This window comes from Anthonomus grandis, chromosome 1 (genome assembly GCF_022605725.1).
Source record: "Anthonomus grandis grandis chromosome 1, icAntGran1.3, whole genome shotgun sequence".
Lineage (NCBI taxonomy): Eukaryota > Metazoa > Arthropoda > Insecta > Coleoptera > Curculionidae > Anthonomus > Anthonomus grandis.
Window position 1 is genome coordinate 51,463,031 of NC_065546.1, and position 27,420 is coordinate 51,490,450.

Sequence of the window (27,420 nt, forward strand, 5' to 3'; positions counted from 1 at the left end):
ACATTTAATTTCTCAAGCCAGCCTCATTGGATTTTCGAAACCTATTGGTCTCCTCTGCATACAAAATGTTTGCCGCAGGTATCTTTAAAAAAATTAAGTTTATATTGATCGACTTGTATATTCGATCATTATATAGAATGTTCGTGTAGTTCAATAATTGCATTTAAGGTTACTTAATATGAAACTATTTGTGTGTTGACGCTCAACCAACTCATTGAATTCTTACTAAAATTATTGATATTCAAAGGCTAGAGTTAGTAAACTAGAGACAGAAAATTTAAATATTATGTTGAGGGTATATTCATTTTATCATCAAACCAAAGTAACTGAAGAGATCCACAACAAAAAAACACATCCATGTAATTAATGTCGGGAGCTACCGGCAGTTTTGCAGATCCCAGCGTAGTAAGTTAATAAAAATGTAAGATTTCTCCGGTAGCCCTCTGTCATCAGTTCCTTTCGAATCTGTATAAAAGTCCAGTACAAGCTTGGATCTCACATGTTCGGTTTAATGGCGGAGGAGAGTTATTCTAACTAGGTGAGTATATTAGGATAACTCTACTGCGGTGTCCAGAATTTTACATTTTCTATTCGGATTATACTTACTTACTATACTATACACGGGAAGACAGTAACGTACTTCTTACTAAATGTGATGTGTACGTACTAAATGTGAAGTACTATAGAGTTAACGAAGCTACCTGCAGACTCCATAATTCATGATTTTCCATAATAATAAGATATAGAATAAACCTTGGAACATTGAATGCCTAGAATAAGCTTAGCTGCCACCCATAAGAGAGGAATGATGTCAAATCGATTTTTCAAATTTTCAGAAAATAGATATTTTTCTTAGTGCACTGAATATTTTTTTAATGAGTTCCAAGATTTCCAAGAGATACGGGCATTATATCGATTAATCGCGACAGCGGGCGCGGACTATAAATAGGTCGCAGGAAAACGACATATGCTGCGTTCTCGATTTTGGTTGCTACATATGGATCGGTGTGGGAATCTAGTAATAAACCATATATCTCGGTTTGATAAAATAAAGTTTATTCAGACAAAGAAAACGACAAATTACAGCTCATTATTTTAAAACCGGACGACTGACTGACACATTGACAGACAAGATACATAACCTAACAGCAAACATGTGTATACTAAAAATAAAACAAAATTCAACACAACTAGTGCCCTCTTTTAGTCATACTGCTCTAGATCTGTACTCACAACATTGTGAACTCAAGCTTAACAAACCTAGACATAGATGGCATCCTTTGTATAAAACTGGATTACAATGTACATATTTCTAACAGCCCCACTTAATCCAGTGTATACTAGAACTTAAGAAATACATACATAAACACTTAACCTAAGTACATGGTTATATACCTATACCAAAATTAAAAACATCCCAAACAGTTTACAAAATATTTATGCTTAGACCCTGACAAACCCTTCGTAAAAATATCAGCAGGCATATCATGAGTTGAAATATATCTTAAAAATATTTCTCGCCTTTCTACTGCCTCTCTTATAAAATGATATTTTACATTTATGTGTTTTGTCCTATTATGAAATACAGGATTCAAAACTAATTTCTGCGCATTCTGACTATCATTAAATAATAAAATTGTTTTGTCAATTTTTAAAATTTCATTTAGAAAACCTTTCAAAAATATGGCTTCTTTCGTGGCTTGGCAAATAGAAACATATTCTGCTTCAGTACTTGATAAACTTACTGATGCTTGCTTTTTAGATTCCCATGAAATTGCCCCCTCGGATAATAAAAATAGATAGCCAGTATATGATTTTCCATCAATCAAATTATTTCCCCAATCAGCATCACAGAACCCTTTAAACTCTAGATCACCCTTTTTGAAAACAAGGCTTTGATCAATTGTACCTTTTAAATACCTTAAAATTCTTTTCGCATGCTGAAAATGAGTATCAGAATAACAAGTGTTAAACTGGCTCAAGTAGCTTACTGAGAAAGCTATATCCGGTCTTGAGTTAACTGCCAAAAACATTAAAGATCCTATCAAACACCTATAAGGAATATTTTCATCACAACAATTACCTTTTTCTAATTTTAATCTAGGTTCTATAGGAGTTGAAATTGGTTTAGCCTCTAACATACCAAATTTTTCCAGTAAATATAAAATATAATGCTTTTGATTCAATCTTAACTCTTGCTTATTCTGATCTCTTTCAATGTTCAAACCTAAACATTTTCTAACTTGACCTAAATCTTTAAGTTTAAAATTATCTGATAAAACACCCTTTAGTTTTATTATTTTATTACCATCATTGTAAAACAGTAAAAAATCGTCAACGTACAGAGCTACAATAACAATTGTACTTTGAAATCTCTTAATATAGACACATGATTCAAATTTTGACTTTTCATAACCCAAACTTGTTAAAACTTTTTCAACTTCTAAGTTCCACATCCGTGAAGCTTGTTTAAGTCCATATATGGCTTTGTTTAATAAACAGACTCTATTATCATTATTAAAACCTTCTGGTTGGGTCATAAAAATTCTCTCTTTTAAATCACTATTGAGAAATGCTGTGATTATATCTATATGATCAATTTTTAGATCCATACTTACAGCTATGGCAAACAACATTCTTAAAGTAGAGTTTCTAACAACAGGTGAGAAAGTTTCTGTATAGTCCACCCCATATTGTTGTGTGAAATCCCGAGCTACAAGTCTAGCCTTGTATCTCTTTTCACCATTTGCCCCACACTTCAACTGGAAAACCCATTTACACTGGACAACTTTTTGATCATCAGGTTTATTCACTAATGTCCACACTTTATTGTCCTGCAAAGAACTATATTCCTCCTCCATTGCTCTCCTCCATTTATCTGCATTGTTACCACTCAAGGCTTCTGACACTGTGGACGGTTCTTCACATATGGCCTCGGAAACTAAGTACAACACATGATCTGGAAAAGTCTTTTCCTTCCTGGTTCTTAATGATTTTCTCAATGGCATCAAACCATCTATAGTATCGTCTGACTCACTGTCACTTATATGTGTGCCTTCTTCTTCATTTTGATTCGGCTCAATGGGTTGTTCAACTTGATCATATTCTATCTCATGTTCAAAGATATCTATGTTCCCATCTACTTGAACACCTGCCTGAGTATTATTGTTTTTCTTGAGTTTAAATTTATTTTCCAAGAAAACAACATCCCTCGATTTGATTATTTGACCTGGTTTTTCCATATCATACAATCTATAGGCTTTTGTATGTTCATCGTAACCCACAAATAAATATTCTTTACTCTTGGGATCAAACTTTTTTCTTAACTGATCAGGAATGTGTGCCTGTGCAATACAGCCAAAAACTCTAAGATGTTTAATGTCAATCCTTTTTCCTGACCATTTTTCTTCTGGTACACAATCCTTGACTGCCTTGTGAGGTGATCTATTTTTCAAATAGACAGCAGTATTGACAGCTTCAGCCCACATTCTTTGATCTAAATTTGCACCTTGTAGTAGACATCTAGCCTTCTCCACAATTGTCCTGTTTGTTCTCTCGGCAACACCATTTTGTTGAGGTGTATATCTAACCGTTGTCTGATGTTCAATACCTTTTTGTTTAAATAGTTTCTTAAAACCTTCATTTAAATATTCTGTGCCATTGTCACTGCGCACCTTTTTAATGCTCATGCCTGTTTGATTTTCAACATAAGCCTGAAATTCTTTAAAATATTGCAATACATCAGTTTTAGACTTTAAGAAGTATACAAATATTTTTCTTGTGTAATCATCAACTAGCACAAAAATATATCTTGCACCACTCCAGGAAGTAACTGGCATAGGTCCACACAAATCTGTGTGTATCAACTCTAAAATACTATTAGCTCTCTTACCTCCTGCCTTACTAAATGGTTGTCTTGTTTGCTTGCCCAACAAACACTCCTGACATTGTTCGCCTTTTCCATTAATATATGTAATGCCATCGGCCCATCCATTTTTCAACAGCTGCATGCTAACTCTATTAAGATGTCCTAGCCTCATATGCCATAATTCCTCTGAATTTGGTCCTGCTACAGTAGTGAAAAGGCTTTGTTCCTCCACATCAAGTTCATATAGTCCATTCTTCATGGTAGCGGTGGCAACAACCTCTCCTTTCACATGGAAATCGACACAGTCAAAAATCGAACATTTTTCATCTTGAAAAACAACAGTGTGGCCCTTTCCAACCATTTTACTAACTGAGAGTAAATTTGCACTTAACTCAGGAACATAAACCACCTCAGAAATTGTTTTTAAGCCAAATCTGGTACATACCTGGGTTTTGCCAATCCCACTGCCAGATATTCTTTGATTGTTGGCTACTACAATTTTTGCCTCCACATGACTTTGAAAATCCGTCAGATAATCCCTTTGAAAAGTCATATGAGTAGTCGCTCCTGAATCAATATACCACTTTTGAGTATGCTGCATACTTTCATCCTCAACTGCAACCTGCAGTGCTTTATCCAGCTTGACAACCTCCTTTCTGTCTTTATAAGACTTGCCCTTATCAAACTTTTTATTTTCTTCAAAGTTTGAAGGCCTCGGACATTGATTTTTATAGTGTCCAAATGAACCACATGCATAACACTTTACACCCTGCTTATTGCTCTTTTTGAAGGACTTTCTCTTCGACAATAAGGCTACTTCATGATCATTTTTATTATATTTGTCATCTTGAAGCAGTTTGGTTTTAATAAAATCACTGGTTATCTTTTCTACTGAATTCTCTATGGCCATCACCATGGGGTCATATTCCAAAGTAAGCCCGCTCAACAAAATCACACCCAAAAACTCATCATCCACTGGATGCTGCATATCTGATAATTTTTGAGCTAACGACATGGCTGCATTTACATATTGCTCCATAGTCTTGAAATCTTCAAGCTTAATTCTTACTAATTGCCTGATTAAACTAAGCCGCCTTGACAAACCTTTATCCTCATAAGCACTTAACAGATTCTGCCAAGCTTCATTGGCTGTACTTGCATTACGAACATGCGGATAAGCACAAGGTTGTACCATTAAGCATATTTTAGCTAGAGCCTTTTGATCTGCTCTTACCTTGGCATCAGATGACGTTGTATCACCTTCTGGATAGCCCTTTATGCAGACCCATAGATCGGAATGCACAAGTGCCATTTTCATCCCAAACTTCCAGTCATTAAAATTGTCCCTACCAGCTAGTTTATCAAAACCCATAGATAAACATGAATTTTCTGCCATTTTTGTAGGTTTTTTTAATTTAACACAGCACTAGAAGTCCTAACCGGTCTAAACGTTTACCGTCGTTTTTCTTTTCAAAAAAAAACTATTTTTATCCCTTTACACCGATTTCACGCACTTAAACTCATTGGGAATCTGGGCCCATAACCTGTGGGAATCTAGTAATAAACCATATATCTCGGTTTGATAAAATAAAGTTTATTCAGACAAAGAAAACGACAAATTACAGTTCATTATTTTAAAACCGGACGACTGACTGACAGATTGACAGACAAGATACATAACCTAACAGCAAACATGTGTATACTAAAAATAAAACAAAATTCAACACAACTAGTGCCCTCTTTTAGTCATACTGCTCTAGATCTGTACTCACAACATTGTGAACTCAAGCTTAACAAACCTAGACATAGATGGCATCCTTTGTATAAAACTGGATTACAATGTACATATTTCTAACAATCGGACACTAACTTCACACACATTATTTTTGCGGTGTTTAAATAAGGTTCGAATAAGCGAAAAATTTGCCAGAATATAACAATATTGTTAATTGCACATTTTGATTCATATTTTCTTAAAAAAATGAAGGTGAACAACTTAACAACTGTGAACAACTTAATTTTGGTATGTTCTATATTGCAATACTCAATAGATACTTCACAAATACATCGACTTTTATAATATTATAACCTATAAGGAGGACACTAACTCGCCTGTAAAAGGAACGTTTGAATTTCTTTTTTCCCAATGTATATGACGCACTTCTGACTTCTTTATCATTTTTCAGCAAAAAGGAAACTTTTAATTTTATTAATAATTAAAAAAAACGCACTGAAATCAAAGTATCCTTTTAATATCAATACTCCTCGAAAGGTACATCATCCAAACTTAACCAACGAGCGCAGTTACCAAATACCTTTATTGAGAGAATGTTTCACTCTTTCTTTTTTTTCTGTAATAAAGAATGCAACTCAGTTTTTGTTAATTACAATAATTATTTATTATTACTTTATTTTTTTGTCTTATAATTGTATATTATATTATCTCTGCGCCCTGGATGTTGAGCTCAATCCAAAACATCCAGTTATTCCATGTTCTAACGCATAACCCAACTGGATGATTATGTTTAGAGTAAATAAGGTTGTGAACTTTTTAGTCGATTTAGAAGATCTGATTGTAAGATAATGATTATAAGAGAAGCATGTAAACAAGTATTCTCTTCGCAATCTCTTTGTTTTTTTTCATATAAACAAGAATATCTCCGTTATTCTTACCACCACATAAAATTTAGATATACCATCTGAAAGAGAATTGAATTTGAAATGAAAAAATGAATTGAAATGTGCAAAACTAGTGGTATCTTCTTCGTTGTCGTTTTTCTAAAATCTGATAAATAGGATGTTTTTTCTTACCAAAAACTACCAAAAACTACTAAAACTACTGCATTTAATATGCTTTCCAATGATATACTTACTTTTGTGATACCTATTTGTTTTCACAGCAATATCATAGGCAAAAGAATGAAAACTACAAAAATTGAAAATTTCAAATTTTATATTTCTTGATTGACCAAAATTAAAAATCAAAATTTCATTAAACAAACCTAAAATTATAACAATTGTTCAAAATGTCTTCCCTCTTGTACAATACATTTGATGCATCTTCTTCTGCCACTATCAACAACCCGTACAAGTTAACTACACACACTAATTCGATTAATTAGTTCATCTCGAGTATTAATGTTAATACTATAAAAATTAGATTTTAATGTGCCCCAGACATAAAAGTCAAGGGGCGTAAGGTCAAGGCTTCTGGGCGGCCATCTTACCGGACCGTATCTTCCGATCCATTTCTCCCCAAAACATTGATTCAAGGAATTTTGCACAATTCTGCCATTGTGGGCTGGGCATACGTCCATTTGAAACCAAAGTTTCTGTCTAGCGGCTAAGGTGATTTCTTCCAGAAAGTCAACAAGGTCATTATATAATAAATTTGAAAACTCATTGGAATTGAGCCGATCAGGAAGTATTACAGGCCGAAAAAAGCGACCTCTCATTAATCCTATCCATACGTCGACCCTTATGCTGAAAATATGAAACAACAGTCGCATGAGGGTTTTCTGTATACCATATATGGTTATTTCTTAAATTCATTATTCCGGCTCTTGTAAATGTTGCTTCATCGGTCCAAAATATTTGATCTGTTCCCCACCCTTGCAACTTATTCAAGTACAACCAACAGAATTGAAGTCTCACCTCATCATCCACTGGCAATAAATTCTGGACTTTTTTAAAATAAAACGAATGTAAATAATTTTTTTAAGGACTCTATGTACAGTGGAGTAGTGAATCCTTAATGCAGCACCAATGTGGCGAGTACTTCTCGATCTATCTTCTGTAACAGCTCTCATAATCGCAGGTTCTTGTCTCCAGCGTTGACCATTTTGAGAACCTTCTCTAATCTGCAAACCTCGAAAGGAACCAGTTTCCCCAGTACTTTTATGGGGTTGCCGTCTATTAAGAAAACGAAGCGCATATTCCCTGCCTCCCGCGAGTGTCCATTTGCGACACCGTAAATAAATAAAATGTCCCGATATTCAATGTTTGTGAAACTAGGCATTATTTTTTTATGCACGTTTCAATCAAATTACTCTTCAATTCTAAATGTCTATGCTTTTGTTTTAAAATCAAGTAATACAATATAGTTTGTGAATTTTCTTCTTTTGCGGATTCATTGCCATTTACAAAAGAAGGAAAATTATATTTGTTTACGGCTTCTCCAATGGAAATTTGTGGAGTTGTTCTGTTAGGGAAGATATATCTGCAAGTACTCACCGCATTAGTGCTTAAAAGATTAAAAAATATAAAATTTGAAAATTTTCAATTTTTGTGGTTTTATTTCTTTTGCCCACGATATTGCTTTGAAAACAAATAGCTATCATAAAAGTAAGTATATTATTGGAAAGCATATTAAATGCAGTAGTTTTTGCTGAAAAAAAAACATGTCCCTATTCACCAAATTTTAGAAAAACGACAACGAAGAAGATACCACGAATTTTGCACTTTTCCCAAATGTTACATTTAACTTCTGATAACACCCGGTATAAAAAATTACTCAAAAACTTAAATATACCCATCTTATAACAAATTTAATTCTCTTTCAGATGTTATATCTAAATTGTATGTGGTGGTAAGAATAACGGAGATATTCTTGTTTATATGAAAAAAACAAAGAAATTTGATAAAATCAAAAAATGTTAAATACCAGAAGAACTAAGAGCTTTTCGAAAAAATATTATACGAATTTTTTGTTGCAAATGACATGTTTAATCACCTCTTAAAGTTTGGCGGTTTTTATAGTAGACACCCTGTATAAGTACTATTAGGCATTTAAAATAGGTCATAGGTCACTTATCTAAAAATCATTATTTTACATTTGAATGATTGACCTAAAACATTAAATATCTATTCTTAACACACTTCTATATATAGATTAAAAATGTTAAAAGACAAGAAAATAAAATCATACCAACGTTTATAAAACCCTCTGCTTCAAAATGTAATTTAGGAAATCAAATTTAATACTAAAAGTATTTCCTTCGAGGCCCCCTCGAAAATAACTGTATAAAACTACTTAAAATTCAATAAGGCCCATATACGTATTACCCGAAAAGGCGATCTTCCGTGAAATTAGGCAAATTTTGGACCAATATTTTAACAGGGAAGGCAACCCTCTTTTAAACCGTATTTCCAGATATTAGACCGTAAAAAGATTGGCAGCCTCGGGAATTATCAAGACAGTTGATCATAGACTCATTATTTTTTAATGTGCCAATTAAAATTTAAAGTTATGTTATTTTTACGGTAAAAATCATTTCCTCTACTATTCAATGTTATGGGCTTTTATTATTTAAAATTTAGTCATATTACTTAAGATCGTAAATAAATGACAACCATCGTAAGTTATGGCCTTGGTCAATACATCTAATGCATTTTAATTTCGAGTTTACTTGAATATTTAAGTAAAGAGGGTTATCAAACATTTCTTTGATTATTCATTTATACCGGTTTTAAAAGATCTGCATGTTTCATATAATATGTCTGCATCACAGGTTTTACAATTAAAATGCTACTTTTTTAATAAATCAAATTCTATTATTTTTTAGTTACAAATTGGATGATACTAGATTTATAAATTGTAATGTTAGCAATTTGTTAAGGGATGTTTAAAAAATTTGTGAACTTATGTAAAAGATGAGGTATGTTGATTAGGCGGTTCATGAAACATTCGGGGGAGAAATATATTTTTTGCTGAAGGATGATTTGATGGTGAAGGAATGACATGTTTAATTTGGATGGGTTTCCTGTAGACCTGGAAGAATTCTAGTTTATTTTAACTCTTGGAAGTTTATCATATCACTATTCTCATGTTCAATTGTGAATGGGATTTTGTGGTGTATGTATGCTGTTGGCTTTATTGAGAAGAGGGTTCGCTATCAAAACTGCAAGTTAGGAAATAACTATAGTCATCCAGGTTTCTAAACTAATAAGATGTAATCTTTTTAAAAGTATTTTCAAACACAGGTTTAGCGGTAACATGATAGGCACAAGAAGTTAGGTGTCGATTTTTGGTACTTGTAAGTTTTTGATTATTTAACAACTGTTTAATTTTTAGGTGACGTGAGAGTTTTGTTGAAAACATAAATTATCAAGATAAACAATAGAGACAAGCTTGTAAATAGGCTAATCAACCTGAGGTTTAAAATGGACACTAGCATTAGTGAGGCTACAACCAGAGTTATAAAAATGTTAACTTGTAGATGTTAGGAATACTGCATTATAGAGGCATCGTGAAGTTACTCCTGATGCATCAGTATACAACATCGTTCTCATATAAGAAATCTTGTATTTTATAATTGAATCGGTGAGTTCGAAAACCATACATGTCCAAAATCCCCGTTTCGAGAAAATCAATAAAAACCTTTTAAAGCTAAAACTACTTAGCATAGACTATCGGCATGCATAGAAAAGTTGTAGATCTCATGGTTGGCAATGTGTTTTTAAGGGTAGTTTTTGACAGTCAAAAGGGGGGACGGATTTGTACGGTTTTTGAACTCAATTTTGTATATAAAAAGATATAGGTAAACATTTATTGATTTTTTATATATTTATTCAATACAGAGGAAAAATACAACTTGAAAACTAATATCTCAATCATTTTAATCATCATTTTCAGCGTTTGTAGTTTTCCATGAAGTGATGTGGTAATAAAATTCCAATGCTTCACCTTGGGTATAAGTCATTACCTTCTTGATGTCCAGAATTTTTTTTTTCATTAATCGGAACAGGTTCTTTATATGCCTTATTATTTGGCAGAGGTGGGCTGTTCTTATATTCTTCGAGCAATTTAAAAGTTTGGGAGTGTAAACCATCTATATATTCCCACGTTTTAACATATCCTAGATTTGAACTTTCATACAGGAACTGCCTATAGTTTGACAATAAACGTTTCCTTCTTAGCACCGGTACCTCGAGTACTACATGTTTTTTTATAGTAATCAGGCCACCAGGTCTTAAAATTAGTAATATCAGTGTATCGGATCTGCTTCACAGTATATGGCTGCTTGTTCCTGGAGGTCAATATTAAGTCCTCATATTCTTCTGGAGTGTAAATTCGATCACGTTTTTTAAAATTTCGTTTTGCACAGCCAAAATCCTGGTCACACGGCAAAAACGAATGGCCTCTTACTGGAAAATAATGATAAATTTTGTTAAATCCCTTGGTTGCCTGTAATGCTAAGAGGAAACGAACCATTGTTTGGTTTCGGTTCTGCCCTGCACATCCATCGGAAAATAAATGCAGTTCAGTGATTTCAGGGGGTATATTTTTCATTATGTAATCATTAAGAAATGTACACACTTCATTAGGTCCCTTTTGACCTTGACCTTCATGGTAAGTATAAAAATGGCCAGTATTATCCTTAAGGTTGTGTATTTGGAATGCGAATACCCAAAGCTGCCTAAGTAATAAAATATTTCCTGGGCCGGAATATGCGGGAGTGGCATGTTTATAATCAAAGGCTAGTTCCATCACTTCTGGTCGTTCAGTACAACGGGTTTGCACTTCTTTAATTTTGTTATAAAACTTTTTCGCCCGCCTTTTATTAACTATTAGTTCAGCTGCAACCACTCTCTTTGCGTTATCGTTAAGGTTAACATCTTTAAGACTCGTTCCATGTCTTTCGCATTCCGAACATACATCAACCTGGGGTCTTCCGAACTTCAAATTGAAGTTTTCGTTAAATACTTTAAATAGAATTCGTATTTAACTAAGTTTTCCAACTGTGGATATTTTTCGACAAAAAAGCTATGCATTTTCTTTACAGTCAAAGATGCATCTAAATAACGTACGGTTTTGGAGGAATAATGTGAAACTTTGACCGGAAACGCCTGAATGTGCTCTTTAATTTTTTGAGTCCATTCATCGCATAATGTACGAGGTCTATTATTATGCCTACCTCTAAGATCGTTTGGTGATTTACCTGCCAAAAGTAGGGTGTTCAGGCGCTGAACTTGCCAGTGCCATATGGCATGAAGACTTATAAATGCCTGTTTGCATATGAAATTTTATTTGAGCCTTTTAAGACAAAGTACGAAAAGTTTGATTTTCTTTCTTGTTTGTTTTCCGCACTTCTCACGCGATTTCTCTCGATTTGTTTAGCATTCATTAGTCCTTGTAAATAAGTATCTTGTTCATTTTTTGTCGTACGGCTGAGTAGATTAGTTAACACACTTTTTTTTTCTTTCTCAGTAAACTGTTCCATGCATTTTTTTTTTGCAACTAAAAAATAAAACAGCTATTTTGATTTAAACCCAACTTGTTGCTAAAATTTACTAGCCTGACTTATCCCTGAGTAGCAGTACTTGGGGTGTAAGCGCATTATAAGTACATTGAGTGTAAGTCCATTAGGTTATCAAACGATATACGTATAATGAAAAGACAAATTTTAAACAAAATGGCTATCTTACTTACAAATGTCAAATTTTGGACTTGTACGGTTTTCGAACTCTTCGACCCAATTAACCTTGTTATTCTTCTAATGAGCGAGTTCAAGTACTTTAAGGTTTTTGATAGGGGACTTTAATAGTATGATGTTAAATAGCATTTCTTAAGGTTAAAATACTTTTAAAACCGCTCAATTTCAAGATCTTCAAAGAATTATAGCGACAAGACTATCGGCGGATATTTCTATAAATAACCATGTTAATATTAACAAAACGAAAAACTCATCGTATACTAAATTATTTAACTTAACACTCTAAAAAGTTGACTTTAAGAAATTTCTTGATTCACTCTTACTATCATTTAATAAAATTAAAGAGAAAACAGCTAAACAAAAGATCTTATTGGAATATCTCGAAAAGCTTTATCAGAATCTTGAATGGCGAAAATTGACTTAATCTCCGTTAAGTTACGATTAATGTAGGTTCTACATCAGTTCATTTTGAGTCAAAATTCTTAGAATGTTTCGTGAAAAACATTTCCTCAAAACAAATTTTAAAGAGTTTTTTAAGAATATTCACAAATTTATTTCTATATGCAGGTGGTTTTAATTTATTTAAAAGAAATGAAAATGAACGATGTATTATATAAGCAAAAGAACATAAATTAATTGTATTACATTAAAGAATGCGCTATAAAGAAATTGATCCTAATGCTATTGAGTAGTGGCAATTACATTAGCTACGTTGGAATAGATAATTGGACAGAATAGTAGCAGCACTTTGCTTAATTCGCCGCTGGTCGTCCGAATGGTCCCTTATGTGTATCCGTACATTACCGGGAAGTATGTTGTATATTATTGTCTAAGGACTCTAAGGGATATAGGTGTTAATTAATATTATGATAGAATAAAATAGAATACAAAAGCAAAGCGATTTTTGCTGTTTTTATTTTTGACAGATTAACAATATCAAGAGCGACTAAAAAAAATAGTTTGTAGTGTCCTGCTAGAAGTAGATTCAATACGACAACACGATAAAATAGAGAAACTGGGTATGGGCCATAAAACTATTACCACTATTTGTATAAAACATAAGTACTAATTTTCTGAAGACCCGTGTCGCATAATAGTATTAAACTGCGAATTTCCAAAAATCATTCAGTTACGTATTTACCATTCAGTACGCTATTAAGTTATGGAATGAACTAGCAACTAGCGAACGAAATATAAACACAAACATATACATTTACATATATTTATAGCGTTAAAAGTAACTTATTGACCAAACAAGGAAATACCTTGTGATTTATATATTTTAATTTTTTTTTTCATTGTTACATCATTATAAGTACAAATAATTCTTTTATAAAAAATAAAAACTGAATCCCTCCACTATTTTTTAATTGAATGTGTATCTGATTAAATATGTGATTAAATTGATCTGTGTCAGGTTATTGCTTTGATTAAATCTATTATAGATTTCTAATTAATACAATACAAATTGCGTGCATCTACGGTTTCTTTTAGCTTTTTAAGTGAAATAATTTAAGAAAACTGATTACTCCGTGTGTTCATACATCAAAGTTTTTAGGATTTTATTCTATTTTATTTTGTTTTATTGTAAATCTAGGTTTAGTTTAGGTTTTATGTAGACTTAGGTTTTAATTTATATAAGTATAAGATTTTTGTATTAGACACTTTTATATTTCTGAAAATAGCATATTTATACTTTTAACGGGTAGCATCCCGCAGATATATCGACATCTTTGTGGTGTTGCATGTATCTGTGTATCGGTTTTTTATAATCGCGATGCTTTCCTTATTTGTCCTTTTTCGAAGAATTGATAAGATTATTTCTGTATTACTTGTATAACTGTATTTTATGTGTATATTTTGGACAAATAAAAAAGATTTTTTTTTGTGAAACCATAGTACTTTAAACGCCAAAAAAGACCTTGAGTTGCCGTCTTATTAGTGGAATATTTATGGCCTTCTAGATTTTTGAGATCTGTCCTCAAATAACTGTTAGTTTTGGAATTATCTTAAGTAGACCATTTAGAAACACTGACTTAGTAAGCCAAATAATAATTCCAGATAAATTTTCTTTTTCAATAGTCTTACTTTTAATGAATATGCGATCATCAATACACAATTAGAATTATTTTTAATCCGAGTATAAGAGTTTATAAGGGATACAAATCCGCTTTCATACGACATATTTAGGTATTTCTGTATATTGAAACTCTGTTACCATCATAAAAGTCCTTCTAATATGACTATTAAAATTTAAAAAGTATTAAGACCTAGATAGAGTCCAATTATATAATTTACAATAAATCCATGTAGAGAACAAAAGACTAAGTTGTTTTAATGGCAATAGATATATAAATGAATGGAGATCTTTACACAAAATATTCGTCATATTGATTATTCGTATCTGGTAAATATTCGTTAATGAGCCTCTGTGCCTAGCGTTTTCCTCCATCTTCCACTACAATCTAAGGAACAGCCTTCTGACGTTGTTTTGAAGTATTGTCTCAATATATTATGAAAATGTATATTACAAATTAGCACAACATAAAAATTGACGTTGTAAGGAAACGTTGAATATTAGTGCGGTAAGGTTGAAAATGTCCTATTTATTAAAGAAAAGATTATTTTTGTTTATCAAAAATTCATTCTATAGTTACTTCGGACCGTGCTCTATAAAAAATATTACTATTCGAAACTGTTGGTATATATTAAGTGTAACACATAAAAATTCCTAAAGATCGGTCAGATCAAAGAAATAAATTATCATTGACGACCCTATATAGTTTTATTTAAATCACTATATGTTTTAATTCATAAAATGTACGTATTTTCTATAACTTTTTAAGTTTATAAATTATGACTTTGATGTTTTTTTTATATTAATTATAACTTTAAAGCAAATATAAATTACGAATATATTGCAAAATGCCAATAATTTGAACATATATATATATTATATTATGAGCTAACAATTTACGTTATTGCAAATTTCAACTCGATGCACTGGCATCTTCGACAAGCCATCTCGTTTTGCATAATAATTACGCTTAAATATTTATGTAAATTATATTGGTTTTGATCTAGACAATTCTGTCCAATTAAATTTTACTTCAAGCTTAATTGCTGTAGATGTTTGATGGTTTATCAAATATTGATTTAATTTTTTTGTTATTTTACAAAAAGCCAGAGTTAGTTACAGTAAGTTAGATGCATAATTCGCGTAAAATAACACATGCATCAAAATGGTCTATGGGACAAATGTATTCAAAGAGAATTAATATAAATGAAAATTTAAAAATTTATTTCAAAAATATTAAAATTAAACACATCTGAATCGGGGGATTAATAATTTATGACAGTAAGTTGGAAGAATGAAATTATTAAAAATTCGAAATAACAAACTTTAAAGAAAAGTTAATAAAAAAACTAGTCCTTGTTAACAGATTATTTAACTTGGAATGTTACTAATTCAATTGTTAATATCGCTTTACTTAATTAGTAATTGCTTGTGCAGTTATTGCAGTTCAGCATTTCTTTCGTTATCTCGAATATTGTTCCTTGATTATAAAACTCGCCTTTTCAACATATCCTAAAAGATGGCATTTATATTAGGATATTATGCACTACGCAGGCCATTTCAATACCTGAATATTATGCTGATCGAAAAAGTTTCTAGCAGCTCCTGGCAAAATGCGCGCATGTATTACTGTCCATACCTATAAAATTTTGTAACACGTTGATGAACGTGTTTCACGTGTGACTTTGATTCCGGTATTCTGTTGTTTAAAAACCTCTTCAATCTCCCAAGAAACTCCAGCCCAAACCATCAAGTTCCGCATTGGTATCTATCAACTTCTTGAAAGACTTGAAGTGTTAAACGAGCCTTGTTCTTAAGTATTCGCTGTGTTATTAGCCTTCTTGAATCAATACATGAACCAAACCTTAATACATTGCTAAGAAGAGTGCATGCCCATTCACACTCTTGCAATTCTGATGTTCTTCGACTCATACAAACATCCTTGCGCGATTTCCACTAGAGCTCTAATAAAACGTCTGGTAAATAAATTGTTTTTAATTTACCTATTCCTTATTGCCTGAGCAGTGAAACCAATATCATGAACATTTTGAAGACAACTTCTTAGATGGCAGGGTAATATTAGGGTATCGTATTATCTGAAGGCGAATAAGTTTATCATCTATAGGTGCTGTAGCTCTTTATACACCAGTACGTCTTTCTCTTACATAACCGGTCTATTTAAATCTACATCACAATCTTCTTATGGTGCTCTCGCTAGAGTTTATAGCTTCTGCGACGTTGCAGATGTTCAAACCACATTTTATCATAGATGCTTTTATTATGTTTCCCGATCAGCATGTTGCCTTTACATATTGTGCATATGTTGCACGCATAGTCAATGCAATGTAAATCATGTCAATGCAAGTCATGCAACTAATACCGGCTCTCACCACACTAGTAGCAAAAATTGTGCAGGATACGACAAAGTATGCCTTGAAGAATTTAAAATTTATTATCAACACGATTAACTTAACATAATGAATGTAAAAACGTTTGTTCAAAGAAAGGTTTTACATATTGTACTTGGAAACAAATTTTTTTATCTAAAAATTAAACAGCTTTTAAATTATTGGTACTAAAAATACTAACCATATAAAATAAAAATTCTTGTAAAACACTTGCAATAGTATTTTTACTTATCTAATTATGTTTCTTTCCGCTATGATTGTAATTTTAAATTTTGTTTTTTTTTTAATTTGTACACATATGATTTAAAAAAAAGTTTTTTTTTGTCAGATTACTGTTCATATTGATACAAAAGCTATATTAATGTTATTTTAGTCGTAGTATGTATTATGTATGTTTCAGCCATTCTTGTGGCCTTCATAAGTTTTGTTTGTTAAGTTTTTGCATAATATTGTAGTTTTTGTATTAATATAGAGACTTAATAATTAAGCTTTACTTGCTTTTAAAAACTTATACAAAAAATTTCATTAAAAAACATATTTATTTTAAATGTTTTATATTTTCTTCCTATAGTGAATGATGTTTAGACTTTAAATGATTACCTTTTTAACACTAAACTTAAACTGCTTTCCTAAATCTTCTTAAACTTTATTTGGAATAACATATACACTTTTAGTTTTAAATAACTCTAGACGAAAAAAGACAGTTTTGCAAGACCCTTGTATCCTACTGGCTTCTGTAGGCAAATTAAATAAACAGATATATATGATAGGTAAGAACAGATGCATTTATTCAATTATTTATAAACTAATTCTTATATTACAAATATTATCAAGAAATACTAGTTTTATATGAAATTAGGTTTATTTACATAAAATTAGCAAAATGTTGCACAACAATTTAATTAATAGTTTAAGGTTGCAATAATAACGTAACTTATCTAAAAACTTGCTGACCTTTTACTAATATTATATAAATGGTAATTATGAAAAATAAAATAATTTTAGAATATTTAGTATGTTAAAGATAGTCCAGTTTAATACTTAAGTTGTTTGTTAAGGATTGTTAGAGTTGCTAAGAGTAACTCTGTTCTTAAAGGACAATGAAATTTTATACAGGGTGGTCCAGTTTAAACGTCATTAATTGAGGCGTTTAGAATAAAAGGGGTATAAGTACAATTTTAACGAAATCTGAGATAAGTACTTAGATTACTACCTTAAGTTCACATTTGTTTGGTACAAAAGAGATACAAGTGATTTTCAAACTTGTGCCGCCATCTATTAGTGAGTAGAAATACTATGTATCTAAAAGCGGAACTTTGTTCAAAATAAAAGAGGTGCAACTGCACTTGTACCCATTTTATTCCAACTTAAACCACTCAGGTGAAATAATAACTTTGTGTACCAATAACGTCGAATGTTTAAAAACTATATTGTCTGTTTTTTATGGTTTCTACCTGGTGTTGTTATATTTTATACACAAAAACGTTTGAGTGCATGAGTATTAAGTGCTGCCTTTCTAAATTACATTAAAAAAGTATGGAAAACGAAATTTCACAAGGTAAACAAACTTTTAGGTTATGTTTTTTTTTAACAGGTAACACTTTAAAATAACTGCTTTTTCGCAGACCTGTGGCTTTTATAGTTTATGTATATATAACATAACGTATTGGTTAATTTTTATTATTATTATAGTTTTTAGTATAATTTTTATTATAGTTATTGGTTAATTATATGGTTAATTTTTTAGACGAACATTCCGATCCATTTGCCACCGATGAAGACAGCGATTACATACCTGAAAGTGATACTTCCAATGATGATGTTGATTTAGCAGAAAGATACACTCAAGTAACAGGTAAATAAAATATTTTGCAAATGTGTAATAAAATAATGATTTTTATTTTCAGATAACAGTGCAGTGTTTTCTGATTTAGATAGTGACGCCTCCAATAAAGATGTAGCTGGACCCAGTGACGCTCTTCAAAGAAAGAAATTAAGTAGAAAAAGAAAGCGAAATGAAAGTGCCTGGAATATTAAGGTAAAAAAATCGCTTAGAAATTGAGGAAAAGCGTATATTGGTCATAAAAATAGGCCACATATCCAGCGTAGTGTTAAGTTCTATGAACACACTTGCAGATACAAGTGTAGCACAAATATTTCTGAAGATGACAGACAAGAAATATTTCAACAGTTTTATGCATTGGCCGATTACAATCTACAAATTGGTTTTATTTCTTCATGCATAAGGAAAAAGGACGTTCAAAGAAAACGAAACAATGCTGCTACTAACAAGCAGTTTAGTACTGAAAAATACCTTCGACATAAGCGAGTGTGTAAGATATTTTTTCTCAAAACCCTTGACATAAGTAACAAAAGGTTTACAACGGTTTGTGCAATAACGGATATAAATCGCGTATGCGCCAAGGACAAGAGAGGTATAGGTCCTGGCAAAAAAATGGAACCTGCACGTCGAAAATTAGTAATGGAAAATATCCAAATGTTTCCTAAGTACACATACCATTACTCAAGGAAATCAAATGTAAACACCCGATATCTGGCATCAGACCTGAATTTAAAAAAAATGTATAGTTTGTACAAAGAGTATTGCATAGAGGGCAATGCTACTCCTGTGAAAGAATCTTATTACAGATGCATATTTAATACAGAATTTAATTTCAGATTCCACCGCCCTAATTCCGACACGTGCAGTAGGTGTGATAGCTATGCAAATATTATTAAACATTCTAAAGACGAAATTAAGATCAAGGAGGTAAAAGTACAACAGGACCTTCATCATAGAAAAGCTGAGAAGGCATTGGCTGTGAAAAAGTCAGATATTCTGGAAAATAAAGATTCTGCTGACACATATGTGGTGTGCTTTGATCTCCAGCAAGCCTTACCCACTCCACTTATAACCACCTCAAAAGTTTTTTATCTTAGGCAATTCTGGACTTATAACTTCTGTGTACATAACCTGGTAACTGGAAAATCGCCTATGTATGTTTGGAACGAGACAGTTGCATCGAGAGGATCACAAGAAATTGATTCATGTTTAATTCATTTTATCAATGAAGTTCTACCTCCAACTATCACTAAAATAATAGCTTATAGTGATTCCTGTGGTGGACAAAATAAAAATAAAAATATAACAAAATTATTTATGTTTCTGGTAAAATCTACTAAAATTCAAAAGATTCATCACAAATTTTTGGAGCCCGGACATACGTTTATGGAGTGTGACTAGGATTTTGGTATTATTCAAAAGGTTTAACGTAAAATACCGCAAATTTTTATACCAGAACACTGGATGACCGTCATACAACAATCCTCTAAAAAATTATACAGTACAGTCCAGTCCATGAGATGAAAAGGGAAAACTTTTATAGTTTTGCTTAATTAAACCAAATTATAAGTGACCCTAAAAATGATATTGATAATCATGTAATCAGATGGAAGGAAATTCAGTACGAGACATTTTCTTTTAAACACAAATCATTATTGGATCCAATGGTGCTATTTTATACATGTCTCTGTCCTTGCAAAACAACAGGTAGGCCAAATTTAAACTTCAAAAATGCATTTTCTTTGCTAAACGAAAGGGCTCTCTAAAAATAAAAGAAGCTAAGTGGAAAAACTTACAATCCTTATTGGAGTTTATTCCTCCAATATATCACGAATTCTATAATAATATTGAATATGAAGGAAAGGGCAAAGAAAAACGTAAAAAACAGAAAAGTTCTGGTAGTAAGGCGGCTATTCCAATAGAAAAAAAGAAGACATTAGCGGAAAAGCCAGAAGAACAGTTACCAGAGACAAGTATGGCAGATGACGATGAAGAAGATACTGAAGATGTAGACCTGTTATTACATTCAGATAATGAATAGTGTTTTATTTACGTGTTTGTCGAGATTTTTGATGTTTAAGTTAAATAAAGAGCATTCTAAATCACTTTTAGTAGTATAATTTTGTATCCAAAAACAATAATACGTGATAGAGAATTTAAAAAGAAATAGACTGTCATAATAAAATTTTCAAGAAAATTGCCAATGGCGTAACATACGGAGGGATTTGGTTCTTTTTTGCCTCAAATCTGCGAAATAATTTTCAACTGTTAGATTCGCCGTTTAATTTGGAAAAAATAGTTACTTTTACAAAATTTTGATTTAAGGCACTATTTTTAAAATAGCTCAGTTTAGAAATTAGGCTTGAATTTTAAATTAAACCTGTCAAATAAAGTAATGACTTAAGGTAACTTCTGATCATCTTTTATATTCAATTTTTTTACAAATTCAAGCCCGATTTCCTTTTTTTATAAATGTTTGCAACATTTTAACAGGTATTTCTGAACAATTAAATTAAGATATTTTAAAAACAGCGCCTTAAATCAAAATTTTGCAAAAGTAACTATTTTTTCTAAATTAAATGAAGAATCTAACAGTTGACTTCTTACAAAAATATTTCATCACCTCGCAGACTTGAGGCAAAAAGGGACCAAGTCCCTCCGTATGTTACGCCACTGCCTTTTTTTTTTAAATTGGCTTCATTAGTAATTGACAATGAACTACAATAACCATCATGCGAAATTTACCTAAAATTGAGCTGGTCGTTTAAAACTTATGATAAATAAACAAATAATTATTCTTAACTTTAACACCCTGTGTCTTTGTTATTAAACATATCTGAGAAAAATATGAAACCTATAAACACGTATAAAAATTAATTACGTTTAAACTGAACCACCCTGTATATGTCTAACAAATGTAAATAATGCATATATTCATCGATATAACAAATTTTAAAAACTGGAACTTACCTTACCTCTCTTTTAAGCGACACTCTTTGTTCCTGGTCAATATTGTTATTTAACTAAAAATAAAGACAAATTTATTATACAACAGCATATTACGGCTTGTTTTCAAGAAGTCTTTAGATTTGTTATTCAAATGTGAAAACACTTGCTTGACGGTGTTAGGGGTTTGTCCTTTCGTCTTTTCATTGAAATAGTGTAATTGGTACTGTTGAATAAGTGAAATTTTAATAAAGACAAATTTGTTAGTTTAATTCCAAGACATTTTATAAAAAAACAACCCCAAATTATGTGGCATCTACTTTGACCAAAAAAACTATTCCGACATAAGGCATAATTATATCAAAGGACTGATTAATACCACTTTAATTAATATCCTTTGCTATCAAAGTGCCATTAATAAAAATAGTCGAAAAATATTATAACAAAGTATAAAAATAAGCGGTATTTCAACTGCGAGCAGCAATGAAAAACTCTATGACTTTAATAAATTGCGCGTTGGAGAATTGGCCGAAATCGCGAATGAAATATGGCGGGTTATAAAATTCACGGCGAGTCCTTACTTAATATTAAATCTGAATTTCTACGGAATAACCAAGCAGTAATATTTAAACACCGTGCCAGTATAATTTTTAAAACAAAAGGATAGACTGTAGAAATTTTAATCAGGATTTATTTGATAGAAATCATCGAAGGTATATTACCCTTCCAAATGTTTTATGCATTCATAATAGTTATAGCGCGTCTTAGCAATTAATAGGCTAGTATTTTTCGGATAAGTCGTATCCAATTAACAATTAAATTATTAAGATTACAAATAGGGGAAGTCTTTATCTTCAAGAAAAATGCATGTAGGTAAATGTATTATGCATTTTGGCTGTATAAACAGCCATCATCAGATACTAAAATAAAATACAGGTAATTCAAGACAATTTAAAAAAAGAGCTTATTCGCTATAACAATATAGAACTTACCAGAACATTACAAAAAACATATACGTTCACCAAATAAAACAAAAATTACCCGTTATCGGGAAAAAAAAAACAACAATAAATAAAAGAATTAAAATTAAAAACAGTACAATAAAGACATCTACGATTTAAAATATAAAATTTATACTTGGGACGATACAGATTTCTACATATTAAAAAAAGGTACTATAAGGAACTATTGTATATTAGCGTTGCGTTAAAGAAAAGATTTTAAATTTTGACTAATACAAATTTTATAAGATGAAAGAGTTAAAAACAATAAAGGTTACACTCTCATAAGTTTTCTATCGGGTTTGGACCCGGACTTTGTGCGGGCCATTTCATAAGGGGCACATTGTTGTCTTCAAACCATTTCTTTACTACTTTTGCGGTATGCTTCGGATCGTTATCCTGCTGAAACGACCATCGCAGCGGCATATTTTCTTCTACGTATGGAAGCATATGATCCTGAAGAATTCTTAAAAATTGAAATCTGTCCATTTTTCCTTCAACTTTTCTTAAATGCAAAAGGAGGAAAAGCAACCCCAAACCATGATATTGCCTCCTCCATGTTTCATAGTTGCCCTGGTGTACTTTGGATTAAGTCTAGTATTGGCAGGACGACGAACCTATTTCATTCCATCAGATCCGAATAGGCAAAACTTACTTTCATCAGAAAATAAAACCGTTAACAACTTTTGGGTTGTCCAATCAAGATGTTCCTGTGCAAATTGGAGTCTAGCCAATCTATTCTTTTTAGAAATGAATGGTTTTTTGGCTGGACGGCGGCTATAAAGTTCAAATTCAGTCAAACGACGGCGAATAGTACGCACAGATACCGAAACCCCACGTATTTCATTATAAATTTCTGTGGCGGGCATAAAGGGATGTTCTGTTGCCAACATTTTTATTTTTCTCTCAATAACTTTATTCGTTTTCCTTGGCCGTCCATACCTTGGACGGGTAATCACACTATTATATTTTTTAAAAGCAGCAATAGTTTTTAAAACTACGGATCTATTACGATTAATTTGCCTAGCAATTTCACGTTGTTTTACACCAGCTTAAAATTTTGAAACAATTAATTTTCGGAGATCAATACTCTCTCTCGGAGATCTATTCCGCGAGGCATTTTGCACAAATCGTATATGACAGTTTAACACTCAACGTTAAGATCAAACTATTATAGCTATAAATTATAGTATAGCTATATATTATAGCTACAACTATTGATAATAAGCAGTCTAATAATTCCCCGAACAATTTAGTTTACAAAACATAATTTTCTGAGAACCATGCTACGCAAATTTAAGAAAAAATAAACTTTGTTATTGAAATTAAAAGTAAATGTTTAAACAAGTGGATGTATTACATAGGGTGTCCCAGAAATAACGGTTATTCATTTAACAGCAGATTCTTTTTAAGAAAAAAAGGAGGTTCAATTTTCCTAGTCCAAAAGTCCAGACAATCAATATACAGGGAGATAAACTTAACGTAATTTTTGAATTTTGGCCATATTTATAAGTATTTATTCTTTGTTTTTAATAAAATTTGGTCAATGGGTCTTTTTTATTAGCAAATATTAAAATTAACCTTTTTTAAACTTATGTTATAGGACGCCACCATTAACATTATGATTTTTTTTAAACTCCGTAACTATTTTAGGATTCTACAAATCAATCAAACCAGATGTATTCAGAGCAATTTTTATAATATAAAAGCAATTTTTATATATATAAAGTATAATAACTATGACCCCAAACTTATATTTTAATCAGAAAAATAAAATTAACAAAAATTAAAGAACAGATCTTTCCTGATGTTAAAAAAGATAGTAAATTCATATCTCTACCATTCATTAATTCTCATCTAAATAAGAAAATCAACAATAGCTTCATTAAATACCAATCAGAATTACAAATTTCTTATAAAACTAAAAACAACTTGGGGTTGGTTTTGATCAATACCAAGGATAAACTTGACACATTATCAAAGAGTGGTATTTACAGATTGCAGTGTGATTCTTGTGATTGCTCATATGTGGGACGAACTTGTAGACCCTTAAAAACACGCATAGCCGAGCACTTAAGTAGACCCTCATCTGCATTTGGTGAACATATAAAATCTAACAACCATGATTTCAGTCCAAAGTCTAACTCTATAATTCTCCAACAGGTTACCTCTAAGAACTATAACCAACTAGATTTTCTTGAAGACATTTATATCACCAACGAGCTCATAAAAAATCCCTCTTGTTAAAATATACAAGTGAACCTTAACAGACCTTACGTTCCATTATATAGAAGACTCCACAATTAAAATTTTTTATAAGCATTGGCCACTTTCTAATTTAAAAGTTCGCTTTATATCCTTAAAGGATAACAACTTCCTTATCCGAACAAAAATTCACTGTTGTAGTCTAATTTGTGCCACCAATTTATAACCAACTCGCACTACTATCATTTACGATAATGACATCTAGACCGATCTGTCGCTACTACCACTCTGATAGGTTCGCATAATATAAATATTAATTTTAAAGTAAAGTTAACTATAGGCTAACCTAATTTGACACACATTCTTTCCCGCCATCTAAGAAACCACAATAAATGTAAACAAAACACAAAGGAGACCAACGTTCTCCCCTTTTTAGATACTGTTCGTCCTGTTTAGTGTTCTGTATAGTTTTAAGTGTATCTAAATGTTACGTGTAATTTTAATAATATCGAATGTGTTCCCACTATGGTAAACTTCTGGGCTTAACTGACAAGTGAGTACATTCCATTCGTTCACCTTTGACTATAGTGTCTTTTACGCATTTAACACCCAACTGACTTCAGTTAGCACTGATGATGGCTCATACGCCGAAAGCGCTCTGCTAAGCTTTTAAAATAAAAATTGCTCTGAATACATCTGGTTTGATTGATTTGTATTGTCCTTCGAGCAACACAGCCAACTCCCTCTTCTCCCTCTTCTATTTTAGGATTGGCATAATTTATTTTTTTATTAAAAATATGAATTATGCTATTAGATACAAAAGGTAAATGTAAAAAATGTCGTTATGAGGAATCCTTTTTGAGATATTTACTTTTAAAGTTTTCTTGCACTTTACATGACTTTTTGCAAAAATTGGAGGTTAATTTTCAAGGTAATATAGGAGCCAATTTTTTTTTTAAATTGAACCGTTTATTTCTACATTTATTATTTTAATTTTTTTATAACCTTTAAAAGATCAAATAAAGGTAAAATTCTTATAAAACAGCTGAATGTCTATTTTTCATTTTGTTCTGCTGAAATAAACGTTGAGTAAAAATACCGTTGTGGGATTGGTAGATAATAATTGTGATAATGGATGCGCTGACCTTATTTTTTAAGGTAATTTGTTGGTTTTTTAAATACCTATGCAAATAACTCTGTAAAAACGACTATTACAATATCAAATAACAAAACTCACAAGTACCAAGTAGGATAAACATCAGTGAACCTTAAATTTAAACTTACGAGGTTCATTTTTAAGGTATTTTGTCGCTGTTATTGCCTCCGGGGTAATCTAAAAATGTGACAAACGGTACGTTAAAGTAACTTATAATTTTTTTATAATTTGGAATGTGCCTTAAATGCGACCTTCAGAGATCCTTTTTGTCACCGTTCAAAAAAACCCTTTAAAAAAGTTCCGTTAAAAATTACCCCAAGATAAAGTTCAAGGTCGTCGTTATTTATCTTTTGTCACATCTTCTAATTCTTTATATTCTTTTACTGAGTAATGTGCATGGTCGGTTTAAAAGACCTGACGAATAACCTTGACCAATGACCTCAAGGTAAGATTCTCTTTTATCGCAGTTAATGTCAATCAGTTATTTCTTATCTATTTATTCAAGTTATCTCCAGTCAATGCCTATTTTACCACGAAATAATAATTTTACGAATTGAATTTTGATTTAACTTGTCAAGGTTACCCGAACATTTTTTGTCAAAATATTTAAACAGTATTTAGACCTCAAATTTTTCGCCCTTTTTGAATTTGAAAATCAAAATAGATAAAAGAAAATCATCTTAACCTTCAAATAAACTTAAGCAAGAATCTGAATGTCAAAATGAAGATCAACATTATTTTTTCCCTATTCATAGTAATTTTTTGAAATTACCCTTTTTGACAGTTATTGGATAGAAGATAAAAATTGAACAGCCTATATTTAAGGCTTGAAATTATACATAATCTTTAGATAAGATGCATTATATGAAGAATAAACACTAGCTCTGAGTGTATCAGAGCTAATGTCAGAGTAATATTGAGAGCATCACTTGTAGCTCGTTTGAATCTAAAACACCCCATACTTAATTTTTATATATTTTTTAAATATATTAATTAGTAAATACCGAAACCGAATGTTTCAACTACAAAGCAATATTTAGCATTGCCCTTTAGCAATTAACTAATATAGAGATTTGATGGAAACTACGGATTTTATATTACGGTTATTTTAAAAATTAAAAATTATTTTCTAAGCTAAGCAGTCTGTTTCTGTTATTAGGTTTGTCGGTAGTTTCATTAATTCTGCCCTTCTCCTCATTTCTTCTTACGAGTTCTATTCCAGCATATATGTATAAACTATTTTCTTAGGTTACTTTTTTTCGAGTAATTTTTTATCCTGATATAATATATTAATTATTGTTTTTGTGAACTGACTTGTTTTTAAATATTTATAGCATATAATATGTTTTGTTGAAGCATTTTTTTAATATCTCCCACTTAAGGTGCGGGAGTCCGTAGGCGACTTATTAAGTTCTCTCTATTCGTTGGACGTTTGGAGTGACATAGAATTTATTCTTCATGCAGCGTTGCATGATCGTATT

General features: G+C 31.4%; 1 protein-coding gene across 4 annotated transcripts in view; it reads right to left on the reverse strand.

Moving 5' to 3' along the window:
* LOC126739140 (furin-like protease 2) overlaps positions 1-27,420 on the reverse strand; it is a 969,288-nt gene that overhangs the window by 934,480 nt on the left and 7,388 nt on the right. For 2 of the 4 annotated variants that reach the window (XM_050444705.1, XM_050444689.1), the window contains exon 2: positions 21,607-21,654. The exons of the other annotated variants lie outside the window; for them this stretch is intronic. The gene's annotated coding sequence lies outside the window, so the exon portion shown is untranslated. The remainder of the gene's footprint in view (positions 1-21,606; positions 21,655-27,420) is intronic. 4 annotated transcript variants of the gene reach the window in all.